The sequence below is a fragment of the Manis pentadactyla genome, chromosome 15 (assembly GCF_030020395.1).
Source record: "Manis pentadactyla isolate mManPen7 chromosome 15, mManPen7.hap1, whole genome shotgun sequence".
Classification (NCBI taxonomy): domain Eukaryota; kingdom Metazoa; phylum Chordata; class Mammalia; order Pholidota; family Manidae; genus Manis; species Manis pentadactyla.
Genome location: NC_080033.1, coordinates 82,675,858 through 82,691,705, shown reverse-complemented (window position 1 = coordinate 82,691,705; position 15,848 = coordinate 82,675,858). Strand labels below are relative to the sequence as shown.

Genomic DNA, 15,848 nt, shown 5'->3' with positions numbered 1-15,848 from the left:
ACAGTTTCTTTCTATCCCACTATCTTCTTTCTTGTGGCTTCCTAACTGCAAAGTGGCTGCACCACCTCCAGCCATCATGTCTGCTTTCCCAGCAGGAAGAGAGAAGGTACAGAGCACACTGTTCTAAGCAGCCAGGAGGAAAAAGGAGAACCAGGAGCCTCCCTTGGGCCCTTCTCCCCACCTTCTCTCTCCTCCGTCTGGTCTCCCTCCACGGCCTCTCTGACAGTCACAGCGTTGTGTTGCCTTATTCTAGATCATTCTCTCCTGTGCCTGAGTTTGACAGGGGCAGCACACCCTGTGCCACCTCCTGCCTCCCTCGATACCTGCAGGCCCTGCACTGGCCAGGTGCTGCTGCCCTGCGACCAACCTGTTTGCCACCCTGCCCTTGAGCCCCCTCTGGGGCCTGAGCACCCCCACTCCTTCCAGGCTGCACCCCTCCCCACAAACACACCATCTGCTAGGGCAACTGTAAGCTCGCTCCTCAAGAAGGCACCTCGGAGTCAGAGCCCATCCACGGGCTCAGTGCTTTGTGCCAGCTGCGGTTTGCATCCGTCAGAGGAGCACCCAGTGTGGCTGCAGGTACATAAGTCCCTTCGTCGGTGGGCATGCTGCAGGGCCCCCTCATTTCTTGGCAATGCTGGACCATTGGCACCCTGAGGGTGGGGTCTTGGCCTGTTCACCCTGGGTGCCAGCCCTGGGTGCCTGGTGCCGTGTGGGCTCCCCGCTGCCCTGGTCGAGGAGACCCGGTGGGGCCTGGTGGGGGTGGGGTTCAGGGGGCACTCTGGGTGGGTGCCCCGCCGTCCGTCTGCAGTGGGCCCAGGGAGCGAATTCGCATCTCCTCCGAGGTGGGGTGGCCCCAGGCCTCAGTCTCCCGATCTGAGAAATGGGACCTTCCCTAGCTCTGCAGCCGGCAGGCTTCCCCCAGAGTGCATGGTGCCCCGGGACATCGGGAGCTGACTTTCCTCAGGAGGACCCTCTCCTCCGCCGCCGCCCTGCCCTGCCCACTCCGGCCTAACCCCCGAATCAAACTTCTGCTTTTCCCCACGAGGAGTTCCCCATTCGAGGTGACCGCACCGCCCTCCACTTCTCCCCAGAGTTTCGGGTTCTTGGAGCTATTTTAGGCCCTCTTCCCCGCAGGCCTGCCCCCAGGGTCCTTTCCTCTGGACACAGGCTCTGTGGCAGCGTCTTGGGACGCAGGCGCCCGACCCATCCTCCCCAAGCCTCACCCACGCGCTGCTGCCCCTCAGCAAGGGGAGGGTGCGGTGGCTCAGAAGCTTCTGTTCTGGGTCTGCTTTGATTTTTGGAACAGCTTTGAGGGAACTCACACAGCACGAGGTTCCCGGGCTAACGTGGCTGAGTCAGTGGGTTTCCGCACGCCTGCAGAGCTGTGCGACCATCGTCCTGGTGCCGGACATTCTCACCTCCACCACAGGAGCCCCGTCCCCCTTAGCAGGCACTCCCTCCCCTCCTGCCCCTGCACCTGCCAACTGCCTGCTGCCTCCACAGATCTGTGTGGTGTGCACGTGGCATGCAGGCAGGACCCTCCGCTTGGCACATTCCCGAGGCCGTCCGGCTCTAGTGGGAGCCAGGGCCCAGCTCACTCGGGCTGAGTGGCCCTCCACTGTGAGGATGGGCCCTTTCTGAGTGACTTTGCTCAGCTGGGAGGGTCAGGCCTGGGTGTGAGCCGTCCACACGGTGTGTCTTGGTGAGTTGCCACCCTCTCTGGTCCTTGGCCTGCAAGCTATGCACCAGGGACAGTGGGAGCAGCCGCACGGGACTGGCATGAGAGTTCAGTGGGCAGCGCCCACAGGGGGAGGTGATGTGCCGACTCTGGCTGCCACCGCGGCCATTGCCCTCCTGGGGTGTGGAGGTAATGAGGTGTGCATAGGACTCTGACCCTGTTTGTGCTCCAGGCACAGCACTGGGGTCCGCACCCTGACCCAGTCCCACACTGGGCATTGCAGGGGACATGGCGGGGCACACAGCCATGACAGGCCATGGTGTCACCTGTGGGCGAGGCGTATGGGGAGCAGGCCTTGGGATGCAGGCTGGGTTGTGAGCTTCAGAACCTTCCGGAGCACTTGGTGAACAGGAAGGTTCCCAGCTCCTTCCAGAGGTTTGTCCTCAGGTCTGACCCACAGCTGCCCTTGGGCACAGCCGTGGGGGCTCAAATCCAAGGGTTGGCTTTGCTCCTTCTTCAAAGAGCATGACAAATACTCAGGGTCACCCCTGGGACTCCAGGCTGCCACTGACTTGGGGGGAGTGGCTGGCTGTGGCTCTGTGTTCCGCATTCGGAGTGCTGGGAATGAGGCAGAAATTGAGCTTGTGGGATGGATGGGACAGCGTGAACCAGGGTCCTGCTCGGGCTCGGGGACCCCGTCCCCACCCGAGATGGTGATAGGATGGGCTGCCGGGGCCTGACTGTGCTCCGGAGGACGGAGGTCCCGGCCCCTGAGATGCACCAGAGAAAAGCGGTCCACGGTGCCGGTGCCGGGAGGTTGGGTGGAGGCCCCCTGCTGTCCTCACCGAGGTCAGGAGGTGACCGCCGTTTGACGCCCCCATGTTGCTGCGGGTTTTCCCATGACAAAACCTGTCATAAAGCCCATCCCTCACTCAGCCACTGTCCTTCACTGCACACGTAAGAGATGAGGCCCTGGCCCGGGACTCCTGCCTCTCTGTCCCGAGGTTCTGCTTGGCCCTGGGGGCTGGGACCTGGCCTGGGAGACCCAGGTGCCCGGGCAGCTGCCCCCTGGGACTCTCCAGGCCACTGGCTGGCACCCCAGAGCACCTCTCCAGATCCCCGGGGACAGTGCCTTGTAGTGCCCGGCGTGGGTCAGGGACAGTCAGCTGTGAATGTGGGCAGGACCACAAGGTGAACCTTGGCTAGGGGGTCGTCGAGGTGGTGGAGCCCATGGTCAGTGGGCCCCAGCATGGTCAGTGGCACCAGTAAGTGGACTGTGACCACACCCGGGTGCGTCCGAGGTGCGTGACACACACGATGGACTGTTTGGCTCAGACAAAACCGAGCTTTCCTGGAGTCAGAGGGAAGAGAGGGGTCCGGCTTCCTCCCCGTTTCCCGTTCTGCGGATCTCCCGTCCCCTGCGGGCTGAATTCTGCAAACCCACAGCAGCCCAGGGCAGGCAGGCACCGCCGGCAGCCTCAGGCTTCTCAACTAGCAACATGGCCAATCCATGCTCAGCACCCACCCCAGGAAGGTTCTGGTGCTAATGGCCAGCCCTGGGGAGGCCAGAACCATGGTGCCTCCGAGTGGCCCTGTTTGGCCAGAGGGCAGGTCTGCTTCCAGAAGAAAAAGGCACCATGACATCTGGGTGGCCCCAAACAACACGTCTCCCCGAGGTGACTCAGGAGGCTGGGGTTCAGAGAGGTGACAGTTCCCTCGAGGTGCTGCAAAGGGCGGACCGAAGGCCGGCCGACACGAGGGTGGGGCCAGGAGGGAAACCAGACCCTTCATGCTGTTGAGATTCATGGGATGGAGTCACAGCAAAACAAACCAAAATGTTTATTTTCCCAGGAGTAAATTATGACTTCAATAGGCAGAAATTACAGTTCCCAGGCGCTGCATGGCCATGGAAGGCGCTTTGCATGCAGCCGACACGTGCAGCCTGAGCACAGAGCCCACAATGCTGGCCCTTGCCCCCCAGAGGAGCCCCCAGCCGCCCCGAGCCTGGGCCGACCCCCTGCCAGGGCCGTCTGACCCAGTCTGGGGGTGAAGGGGAGAAGCCCAGGCTGTTTCCAGAGCTCTTCCAACAGTCGAGCTGAGCTGTTCATCTGGGAGGGTGCTGGGCACACGAGTCCTTCCCACGCACTCATCGCCTCCCCTGCACTGGCATGTACCCTGCACTGGCACGGGCTGGATGGGGCACACGGTGGAGAGAAGGGGGTCTCACCCTGGGGAATGGGCTCCACACACAGCAGCACTTCTGCGGCATCACAAGCAGGACGAGGTGGGTGGGGCTCACTCTGGGGGACCCAAGTGCTTGCTTCTGGGCTTTCTGCCACCTTCTGTCTTGCGGGTGCCCAGGCAGGGCCAGGAGAGGGGGAGGGGATCCCCAGGAAAGGCTGCTGAGGATCACAGTCCCCTTCAGACCCCTGCAGCGACCCCCTCACAGAATGAGGTCTGGGATCCGGTGGGGGACCGAGCACCCTGGCCTGCATGCAGTGCCCCCTCCCTGAGGCTCAGCCTCCCCGCCTGTGGAGTCAGTGGTGTGGCCTGGCATGCTGCAAGGCAGGCTGAGCCCCTGCGCCTTCCCTCCCCCGGGGCCAGGGCGCTGTGGGGCAGCCATGCCTCCCTCCCTGGAGCCCTGCCCTTGAGGTTGCCCCTGACACTCTGCAGCTAGACTGAGGGACAGAGGGGGGTCCAGGGAGCCCAGAGGAGGGTGATCTTGGCCCCGGCACCCCCACCCCTCCACACAGCACCACCCCGTGTTGTTGCCCTGGACTGGGGAGTCGGGGGAACATTCAGGGAACAAGCAGGGAAGGAGGAGGTCTGTGCGGGGGGCATGGTGGCCCCCTCGCCCCATTGTGCTCATTCACAGCATCCAGAGAGAGCCCTGGGGGACGATCTGCATACTCTGCACCCCAGGACACAATGGGGGCAGGAAGTGAAGGCCCCAAGGGGCCCCCCACCTCCTCGGAGAGCCCACAGATACATGAGCAGCTGTGAGTGGGCTGTCCTGGGGGTTCAGGAGAGGGACCCCCACACTTGGGGAGAGCAGACGGCGCCACTAATAGATGCTCCAGGCGGGGCTGAGGTCTGTGCACTGAAGGGGCCTTTATCTCAGGCAGGAGACGGGAGCAGATCTGTCTTGCAGGAAGCTCTCTGGTGCCTGGGAGCAGGCCTGGGGGCGTCCTGCCCGGCTCGTGATAACCAACAGCCCTGTGGGGTGGGAGGTGCATAAGGATTTGGGCATCATCCATCCTGGGCTTGGCCTGGGGCTCGGCACTGACGAGTGTCCTCCCCCGCCTCGGACCACGGTGCTCCCGGCGCTCAGCTCCCAGCCAAGCTCTCAGTAGCACAGAGGGGCTGCCGGGGCCAGGGGAGGTACGAGCCCGCCTACCCACAGGGGCCAGGGAGAGGGTACGTGTGAGGATGCTGTGTTACAGGTCACAGAAAGCCCGCGGGGGGAGCACAGGAGGACGGAGAGTGTGTGGAGGCTGCTTTGGGCACCCCCAGGCTGCTGGCCACGACCTGCCTTCTGAGCCCCTCCCTGGGCTGTGAGCTAAGCAGGGGACGAGCAGTCACAGGCCTGTGGGGAGGCAGCCACCCAGATTCTGCAAGTGCGCTTATAAGGCAACTGCTCTTCTTTCTTATTTAAAAAAGGGACATAGAAGACACTCAGAGAAAAATCCAAACATGCAGATAAAAGAGAAGAAGGTGAAGATAACACAAAGTGAAGATAATGATAGAGCAGAGAGTTGTGATGAGATCACATAGTCACTCAGCAAACACTTGCTGAGAATGCTTGCTGTCCTGCCTGGGGGGAGAAGAGGAACACTGGCACGCAGACCACAGGGGAACACGCTGTGAGGGCAGCGGGGCAAGGGCCAGCGCCCGCCTCTCCAAGGCCGTGGCAGCAGGCAGGGGCGAGGGCAGGAGGGCTGCTGGTGTGGGCCCTCCGGGCGGCCGGGCTAGCACTGTTTGATCCTCACCAGGCCCAGGCAATGTGCCCTGGGCTCCAATCACTGCCTCTCAGGAAGTTTTGGAGGAAAAATTTTAAAGTGAAAGGTGTTCATTGTCTGGTATTTCTTGGGGGATGTGCCTGTTCACGCCCTGGGTTTTTTCTGTTTATGTTTGTCTTTGTAGCATTTCTGTCGCTGTTTCTCCTCTGTCCACAGAGGAAGCCCCCTTCGCAGGAAGTCCCACCTTCCCTTCCCACTTGTTCATGCGCACACAGCCGTGTCTGCCCGTCTTCTTCCCCTGGAGTCTAGGTCTGTGCCATCGCACACACATGCCACGCAGATGCCCTGCGCTTCCCTCTCAGCCTTCTTACTGTTTTGTGTCCACATTTTATTCCTTAACACAGATAGAATTTATTTTTCCACAACAAGCAAGGAAAAATAATTTTTTTTTCCCCAAAATGGGAATGGGATGGTGAATTATCCTGACACATCTCCTGGACAGCATGTGCTCCTCCAGGGTTTTGTGTGCTACCTGCATCCCCCGCTGACCTGCCCTCTGCAGGACGTTTCCTCTGCGGCCGGTTTCCCATCTGAGATTGAACAAAGGTGACAGAGGGCCGGACTCCTGTTCGGGCCCGCCACGGTGTGTGAGCCCGTCACCATTCCCATTTCACAGGGAAAACCGAGGCCCGGAGGTTTGGAGGGGGAAGGAAAGGGGAGAGGCCACTTCGCAGGGGGCCGCCTCTCGCTGCAGACACACAGGCTGCACCCAGAACACCCGGAAAACTAGAGAAGCAGGGGCCACCTGCAGCCAGTAACACCGTCTGGGAGCCCTCTGGCAGCCAGGCACCCCTTCTGACCCTTTCCTAGGCCTCTGCCTGAGCTGAGTTGCCCTTCACTCTTTATTTAAAAGCAGAGCCTGAGCGCAGCAGTGGGGCTGGCTTGCCTGCAGCTTGTGGTTGGATGTCTGCACTGCTACTGTCAGATACATGGTGCTGTTTATACAATAAACATCCTCTGAGAGATAAATCTGAGTGCAGGATTGATGTGCGGCCCTTGGTGACAATTGCCAAAATGCCCTGCAGGACAGGCTGCAGCGCAGCCAGTTCACCAGCACCCACACTGGGCATGTTCATTTCAAATGCGGCCTTTTTTGTGGGTGAGAAACAGCATCTGAGCCTGGTGCTCTGATTAGCAGCAGGGGCCAGTGTCCCACAGCCTGCGGTTTGGGGCCTTGGTGGGGCAGTGGGAGGTCTGTGGAAACCTTGCTTCTGTAACCTCATCTAGAAACCTTCAGGGGTATGGGGGCAGGCCGCCGACCGCTGAGGGCAGATGCCCAGTCCCTGCAGGCGAGAGCCGCAGCCTGCACAAGGTGCCTGGCCAGCTGAGGCTGCGCTGGGCCTTTGGCGCCTCCCCGGTGGTGCCTGGGCCCTCTGAGCGCTGCCTCCTCCGGGCGCTGCTCAGTCGCAGATCTTCCCTGCAGGCTGGAATGGAGATGGGCTGGCTGCCCTCCGAGGCCTCCTTTCCTGTGACCATCACCCCTGGTGCTAGGGGACGGCGGGGTGCGACTCACCAGATAACAGGACGGAAGTGAGTGGGGAGGCAGGAGGGGCTGTGGCAGAGCTGCGTGCCGTCCCCAGCGCCACACCCTCCCCGCGAGCTCTGGAGTCCCTGGGCCTCGGTTTCGTCTGTAGAAGTGTGGTTCCTGATCTGCTGCTGGGTTTGACCCTGCACCGGAGGCAGCTGGCAGGGGGCTGCCCTGCACAGGAGAGCTCCCGCTCTGAGGCTGCCTGGCCAGAGCCTGCATTCGGGGCAGCCTGCAACTGGGATTTTAGCTGCGTGGTGTTGCACACGCCGTAATTAATGGCTTTGCCCAGAGACTTGACGTCGCAGTTCTCTGCGTGATCTCCATCCTGATTCTTCGTTTGGCGTTCCTAGCTAAAGCCTCTAAGCAGGTAAAAGCACATGTCCTGGAATCAAAGGATCAGGAATCCCAGAGTCACCTCCCAGGACTCCAGGATTCTGGGGTGCGCTGAGTCAGGCACAGGGAGCCCCACAGGGATCGGGAACCAGGTCTGGCGGGGCTGTTCTGGGCGGCTAGTGCCAGCTGCTGCTGCACCAGCCACACCCCCTGCCCCCACTTTCGCACACACCCTCCGGCTGCCGACCACCAGCCACCCCACCTGTGGCCCCCGTGGCCGCCGCATGGGAGGATGCCGGAGGGAAGTGAGGTCCTAGGAGGCACGGCAGCTGCTCCTGATGCCTCAGTGCCCCCGCCTCTCAGGTGGGATGGTTCTGGGGCTCTCTCTTGGGTATCCCTGCGCCACCAGGGCAGGAAGCTCCTGTGGCCCTGGGCAGAGGCGGCCTGTGCTGGTGCCCCGCTCCGGCCTCCCTCTCCTCCCCTGCCCTCCCTCCCCCAGCACCTCCGGCCGCCTGCTGGCCTCCTCCTCCTCCACCTCTGGGGGAACCAAGCAACACAGGGCCCCGCCCCTTGCTCACCTCCCAGAGCCTGCGTCCCATTCTCTGAATCCAGGTAGGACGTCGGCCTGCCCACGGCAGGGCTGACGTGAGCACGGAGGGGTAGCCTGCCTGTGCATGGCTGTGACTGTTTGGGGCCCCGGTCCTTAGAGCACCCAGATGGCCTGAAGGAAAGGGCAGGCAGGTGACCATGTGACACAGGGTCCTGGGCCTGCCGGCCCCTCTCATCCCAGCCCAGGGGAAGGAACTGCGGCAGCGCGGGTCTCCATGCAGGAGCCGAGCCAAAGAGGGAAACCAGCCATGGCCAGCCAGTCTCTGCTTGAGGTTTTAATATGCTGCTCAACATGGATCTTTGTCATTGATTCTAGTATTTTTTTTATTAAGGCATCATAGATATACAATCTTCTGAAGCTTTCACATGAACATTGTGGTTTCAATATTCACCCATATTATCAAGTCCTCACTCCCCCCATTGCAGTCACTGTCCGTCAGCGTAGTAAGATTTATAGTCATTACCTGTCTTCTCTGTGCTGTACTCCCTTCCCCATGACCCCCCTACATTATGTGTGCTAATCGTATCCCCTTCTCCCTCCCTCCCCACCCCTCCCCTTTGGTAACCGCTAGTCCCTTCCTGGAGTCTGTGATTCTGCTGCTGTTTTGTTCCTTCAGTTTTGCTTTGTTCTTCTACTCCACATATGAGTGAAATCATTTGGTATTTGTCTTTCTCCGCCTGGTTTATTTCACTGAGCATAATACCCTCCAGCTCCATCCATGTTGTTGCAAATGGTAGGATTTGTTTTCTTATGGCTGAATAATACTCCATTGTGTATATGTACCACCTCTTCTTTATCCATTCATCTGCTGATGGACACTTACGTTGCTTCCATTTCTTGGCTATTGTAAATAGTGCTGAGATAAACAGGGGTGCACATGTCTTTTTGATTCTGGGATCTTGTTTTCTTTGGGTAAATTCCTAGGAGTGGAATTCCTGGGTCAAATGGTAAGTCTGTTTTGAGCTTTTTGAGGAACCTTCATACTGCTTTCCACAATGGTTGAACTAGTTTACATTCCCACCAGCAGTGTAGGAGGGTTCCCCTTTCGCCACATCCTCGCCAACATTTGCTTTTCCTTGTCTTTTGGATGCTGGCCATCCTAACTGGTGTGAGGTGATATCTCATTGTGGTTTTAATTTGCATTTCCCTGATAATTAGCAATGTGGAGCATCTTTTCACGTGCCTGTTGGCCATCTGAATTTCTTCTTTGGAGAACTGTCTGCTCAGATCCTCTGCCCATTTTTTAATTGGATTATTTGCTTTTTATTTGTTGAGGTGCATGAGCTCTTTATATATTTTGGATGTTTAACCCTTATCGGATGGATGTGTCCTTTACGAATAAATTCTCCCATACTGTAGGGTACCTTTTTGTTCTACTGATGGTGTCCTTTGCTGTACAGAAGCTTTTCAGCTTGATATAGTCCCACTTGTTCATTTTTGCTTTTGTTTCCCTTGCCTGAGGGATGTGTTGAGGAAAAATGTTGCTCGTGTTTATATTTAGGAGATTTTTGCCTATGTTGTCTTCTAATGATTCTAATGTTTTTAAGTAGAGTTAAAATGTGGTTTGCCTCAAATACTGAGTCTTTGGTGCCCTCTTAAAGTTTACCCCCGGCTCCTGCCGTCCTAGCCCCAGTCCAGCCAGGAGTCCCTGTCACCGGTCGCTCCGGAGAACCCCACATCTGCTAAACTTGGGGGTGATGAATGAGCCACAAGAGCCCTCAGATGGCTGAGATGAAGGCGCCCTGGGGACAGAGGCACACAGTCTGGTTGTGAGAAACAGGACCCGCCACTAAAACCGGCTTGAACAATAGAAAATTTATTATCAAAATAGCGAGTCCCAAAGTAGGGTGAGTTCCAGGGTGGGTTGACTCAGCAGCCAGACAGAGCCCACGGGGACCCCGGCCTCCCCTCCTGTCCCCCCTCCCACGTCAGTGTCACCCTCAGAGTGGTACCACTCCAATGGAGCATCTCCAAAGCCTCTCCCCTCACAACTCGGGGGCCGGAGTTGGGTCACATGCCCATGTCAGAGCCAGACCCACAAGGGCTGAGCGGCTCTCTGACCTGTAGGGTCCGAGGCGGGTAGGGTTCTGGAGGCAGAGTAACCCCTGCAGGGTTTGTGCCCCTGAGGAGGAAAGGGGGACAGTGCTGGGCAGGGCACTGGGCCAGAGGCCCCAGAAGGCAGGGTTCCCCATGGAGACCCCAAAAGGCATGTGAAAGGGGGCAGGACCTCTGTGGTGGACAGGGTGGCCTTTGTGCACAAAGGGAGGCTCTTCCGCCTCATCGCAGGCGCCTTCCCCACCCTTCCTGGTGCAGCCACTCCCCACCAGCCTCAGGCTGAGGCCTTCATGCCAGGTGGGCCTTCCCGGTGAGCCTCTGCCAGGGGGCCAGCCCTGCATCCAGGCCAGGCCAGCCTCGGGCAAGAGGCCAGGGAGAGAGTCCGGAGATGCTCTGGGGACAGGAAGCTTCCGGGCCGGAGCCTGGACCCCACTTGATTTAGGTTTCTTGTCCTCCATGCTCGACACAGGTCAGGTGCCCGCAGCAGCTGCAGCTGATGGCCAAGACGGGACCCTGGCCCCCTTTCCCCAGACTCCCTCGCGTGGCCACCCCTCCCCCGCTCCCCAAGAAAGGCCAGCGGGCCCCTGCCCAGGCCCGGCTGCCGCCTCCGCGCTGGCCACAGACCGTCTTCCCCCATTCTGACGGCTTTGCCTTCGTCCACCACAAAACGGAAGGAGGGAGGCGGCCTCGTCCGCTGTCCGTCGTGGGGGTCACCGTAGGGCTCGGGTGCTTCGCTGTGGGAAGGAGGCCCAGCGGCCGAAGGCCTTCCATCCTGACCTGCCTCCAGGATGGCGGCTGTTGGGCCTTCACCTTAAAACCGACAGTGGGAATGGAATTACCTTCTAGCCCTGTCTTTCCTCAGCAAGCGACAGTCATGCACAAATACACAAACTGTTAAAAAAAAAATACACCCAGCCCTCTTTTTAGGAGGGGAATTTCCAATAAAATTTACTTTTATGTTAATAATTCTCCAGATGTACATAAGATCATATTGTTTGTATGAGCTGCAGTCTAGTCATAATTATAATGTCAACCCAGAAGACAAATTTTAACACAAGAAAACGTTTAAATCTTGACATTCCAATTTATTTACGTAGTTCTGTGTGATAGGGGAGTCAAGAGACTTTCAAACTGACAATATACTAAACTGCTGGGAAATACACATTCAGAAAACGCTGTGTGAAAATGCAGGTGTTACATGAGAGGCTGTTCATGGATGTTTTTCCAAATGCCCTTTTTATTTCTTACATTAGATGTTTAAAATGTTATCCATGTGTCCTTTTTTTCTTTGGTCTGTTGTTTTTTAATTAATAGAGTCAAATTTTTTAGAGTAGTTTTAGGTTTATAGAAAAGGTTTCCCTATTATTAACATCTTTCACTGGTGTGATACATTTGTTACAATTAGAGCCAATATTTGACAATTATTAACTAAAGCCCGCAGTTTACACTCCACTTCCCTCTTGGCGCTGGGCTCTCCATGGGGAGTGTACGGAACGTGCAGCCACCACGCCGGGGTCACACGGAGTCCTCGCCCTGCCCTGAGCATCCTCTGGGCTCCACCTGTTCCTGCCCCCACCCCAGTCCTGGCAGCCCCCCATTTCCCACTGTCCCAGAGCTGGCCTTCCCCAGAGTCCCAGAGTCGGACCCTCACAGCTCCAGGCCTTTTCACGACTTAGCAGCTATTTTCTTTTTTCATCACTGAATAATATCCTATTCTTGGTGTGGGCCACCGCTTATTTCCTCATCTGTTGAAGGACATTTCTGTTGTTCACAAGTTTGGGCGATTATGAATAAACATCTGTGTGCAGGTGTTTGTGTGAACATAAATCTTCAACACCTTTGGGTAAAGTTACCAAGGAGCATGAATGTTGGACCATATTGTATGAGCGTTAAGTTTTGCAAAAACTGCCAAACTGTCCCAGAGTGGCTGTGCCGAGTTGTATCACCACCACCACGCGGTCCAAGCTCCTGCGGCCCCGCACCCTGGCTGTCATCAGCATCCCAGCGTTCAGCCGTCGTGGTGGGCGTGCAGTGGCAGCCCGGCTTTAATCTGCATTCCCCTGTGACGTGTGATGTGGAGCACCTTCCCACCTGCTTCTTTTCCATCTGTGTGTCTTCTTCGGTGAGGTGGCTGCTCAGGTCTTTTGCTCATTTTTTTAGGCAGGTTGTTTGTTTCCTTATTATTGAAATTTAAGAGCTCTTTGTATATGCTGGGTAGCAGTCTTTCAGAAGATGGTCTTCTGTGAATCTTCTCCCAGCCTGTGACTTGTCTTCTCCATCTCTTAATAATGTCTTTTACAAGGCAGAAGTTGTAAATGTTAATGATGTCCAGCTGACCACATTTTTCTTTCATGGATCATGCTTTCAAAGTTTTTATCTGGAGTCTCTCTGTTTCAGAGGGAGCTGTTAATGTTCAGATGTTAGAGAAGCATTTACTCATGTATTTTAAATGGATAATTGTGGCCATCATATTGCTAAGGCATCTAGTCCATCAGGTAGCCTTTTATTTTAAAATATCCATATTTACAGTATGTCAGGTTTTATACCCTTGGCAGCTATTTAAAACTTCTGTTTGCCTGTTAGATACAAGAGACATGTTTGAGGTAGCCCTTCGTCACTCAGAATTTTTTTAAAAACCAGTAGGTCTGCAGAGGCTGATGGCCTGGACTCCCAGGCCTGGTGAGACCCAGCTCTGCCAAAGACCAGCCTGTGACATTCAAGCATCCGAGCTCCCTGGGCCCTGGGGGCAGGAACCACCTCCCAGGGTTCTGCAAGGGCCCTGTGTGGCAGCTCCTGTTGGCATCAGGGTTATTGCTGCAGAGATAACCTGGTTCAGGGATGACGCTGGCAAATATTTATAAGTTGAGTCTTTGCCAGAACCCTGAGATGGGGGCCGCAGGGTTGAGAGAAGTCACACGTGGACATACCGTTTAGGGCTTCTTGTCAGAGGGAGAGCCAGCACACGCCTACTGAAGGGAATTGCAGCCTGACAGGTCGACAACATGGGCTGTCTTCCAAAGGATGGTAGGGCTGGGCCCCCCAGAGTATCCAGCCGTGAGGACCCCATGCCGGCCCCAGCCCTGATGCTCCCGCTCCATGCTGTGCATTGAGGGGCTAGATGCTGGACAGAGCTGCCCGCAGTGGGGGCAGCTGCCACGCTATGAGGGCCGGGCAGTGGCCCCTTTCACTGAGTTGGTCTGTTGCGTCTGTGGACACTGGCAAGGTGGGGGCTGCACTGCGCATCCCAAATCTCCCCTGCTCTGCACTTCCATCTGCCTTCAGGGGAACTTGCCTTCAGATCTGATCTCTGTAGGTGAACTTTGCCATGCCAGCAGGCCACACACATCTTTTGGGCAGGGATGGAACATTTTTCCTTAAATGTCACCTCGCAGTGCCCAGGAGGTGTGGCTAAGCCATTTCCAACAGGAGAAACCAGGGAGACTGGGCGGTGAGGGGTCAGTACCTGCACCCTGGGGGTGCGGCCCCAGGCACGCTGTGTGCCTCCACTGCAAACAGGGCTCCAGTGGCACCTGCCTGGCCGCCGGGTGATTACTGAGCGGGAAAATGCTCAGCACCTGCTCTTAACAAACCTTCCTCAAATGGAGAGCTACTGCCATGACTCTGTCTGATGTGGCCCAGCTGCGCCAGCCCGTGGGTCTGACCCGGTCACTGCACGCAAGCCTCGCCTCCACTGGTCTCCCCCTTGCCTACCAGCTCCTCAGGCAGGAAGAGCCCCTGGGGCTGACACAGCCCGCAGCACATCTCTCGTCGCCGCAGTTCTGTCCGCGGTGTTCTGGGATCTGTCGTTTCTCCAGTGGCTTTCGGCACCATGCCTGTATCAGCCCCGTTCCAAGAGGGACGTGCTGTTTGTAGGGGGTCGAGTTGCAGAGGACCCCAGGTTGGGCCCAGCTTCCGCTAATGCTGTGTGTGAGTGCAGTGGTTGTCTGGGGCAGCAGTTACCTTCCGACCAGCTGAGAGCCCCCCGACGCTGGCTTCAGGCTGTCTGAATTGCCCCACCTGGCCCACTCCTTTGCATGTTACCATCTCTGAAATCTATAGGCATTTGAGGATGATAATGGGGAGCATGTTCTCCTTGCCTAGTGGCACATAACATAACGGTGCATCTTAACACCAATGCTACCTCAGAGTCCATGAAGTGAGTAAGGCGGGCAGTACCAAGAAGTGGCTGTAAGCAAAGCGCTGGATACTTTTAGATCCACATTCTTCTGTGAAATGGGCTCTGGGTCCTCTGCTTTTGGTGAGGACGGAACTGAGTCCATATTTAAGACATCCTAAATGCCAGGGGAATGTGGATGCCAGACATTGCATTACAATTTAATCATTTACAACACCCTCTCTTATTTCTACAAGGACAGAGGCCCAGGAGGTCAAGGAGCCGGCAGGCCATGCAGCTAGTTGGTGACCAAGCTGATGAGACCCCTGCCCAGTGCCCCTGGGGGTAGGTAGGGGGTGATGGGGCGAGGGCGGCCCTCTCACCTCCCAGGCCCTGCATTCTGTGTGTCCGGCAGCCTCCTCTGTCCTGCTCAGCTCAGATAGGCAGAGCTCAGTCAAGGAGAGGTTGAGGTTGGGGGATAACAGGCCCTGTGGAGCAAACTGGGAAGGAGAGGGATTTTTTTTGGCACATTGCTATATTTTTATACTTGGGGATAATTGGGGACCTTGGTGTCACAAGCAGATTTATGCTGAAGAAATGCAAATCAGGGTCCTGCTGTTCTTAAGTTCTGGCCCCTCTGTCTCCTAAGACCTCAGACCATGACCCCGGGCCCCAGCTTGTCTCTAGGAAATGAAGTGCACCCTGGGTTGGGAGAGGAAGGAAGGAAAAAGACCGATTTTATCAAAATGTATTAACCGGTCAAATGCCTCCAATATGCCACAAAGCACTTTAAGGAACGAGGCCAGGTGGGCAGGAGTAGGGAGGTCGGGCCAGGGCTGCAGGCGGGTGAGAGGAGGGGAGCTCGGGGTGCGGAGGCCAGGGCAGCTGCTGGTGCGTTTCTGCAGTGACATTCAGTGAAATGACAAGCAAACGAACGCACAGCGCATGCAAACGCCCCAGGCCGGAGCGCCCAGCGCGGGGAGCCTGCGCCCCCTGCACTTTTGCTCGGTTCACTCGCGACCAGGACCCGGGTGACCCGGCGCGCGGCCGGGCGAGGGCGCCCCCTGCCGGCAGATCGCGGCGGCGGCCCGGGGCCTTTCCGGGTCCACCCCGCGGGCGGGGCGGCCGGAGGAGGGGTGCCCGCTGCTCGCCTCCCGCCGGGAAGCCACCGCCGCGACTCTTAAAAACCGCGAGGCTGGCGGCCGCCACTGCTCCGAGGTGGGTGTGCGGCGCGGCGCGGCGCGCTCGGCTGCAGGCCTCCACCCGCCCGCCCAGGGCGCGGCCTGGGGAGCCGGCGGGGGGGCGCGGGCGCGGAGTGAGCCTCGCACGGCCCCCTCACTGCCACTCCTGAGACACCCCGCGCCCCCACCCCACAGAGCAGTGCGCACCCCTCTCCCCGTCGCGCCGGGCGCTCCCCCCCGGCACCCCGCGCGCCCGCCCCACGGCGCTGCCCATGGCACCCCGGCGCCCCGGGCTCCCCTCCCACCGCACCCGGAGCCTCGCCCCAC

General features: G+C 57.9%; 1 protein-coding gene across 3 annotated transcripts in view; it reads left to right on the top strand.

Annotated features, from left to right (window-relative positions):
• CBFA2T3 (CBFA2/RUNX1 partner transcriptional co-repressor 3) overlaps window positions 1–15,848 on the top strand; it is an 80,835-nt gene that overhangs the window by 13,165 nt on the left and 51,822 nt on the right. The window contains exon 1 of one of the 3 annotated variants that reach the window (XM_036924263.2): window positions 15,420–15,558. The exons of the other annotated variants lie outside the window; for them this stretch is intronic. The gene's annotated coding sequence lies outside the window, so the exon portion shown is untranslated. Of the gene's footprint in view, window positions 1–15,419; window positions 15,559–15,848 lie in introns of those variants that run through there. 3 annotated transcript variants of the gene reach the window in all.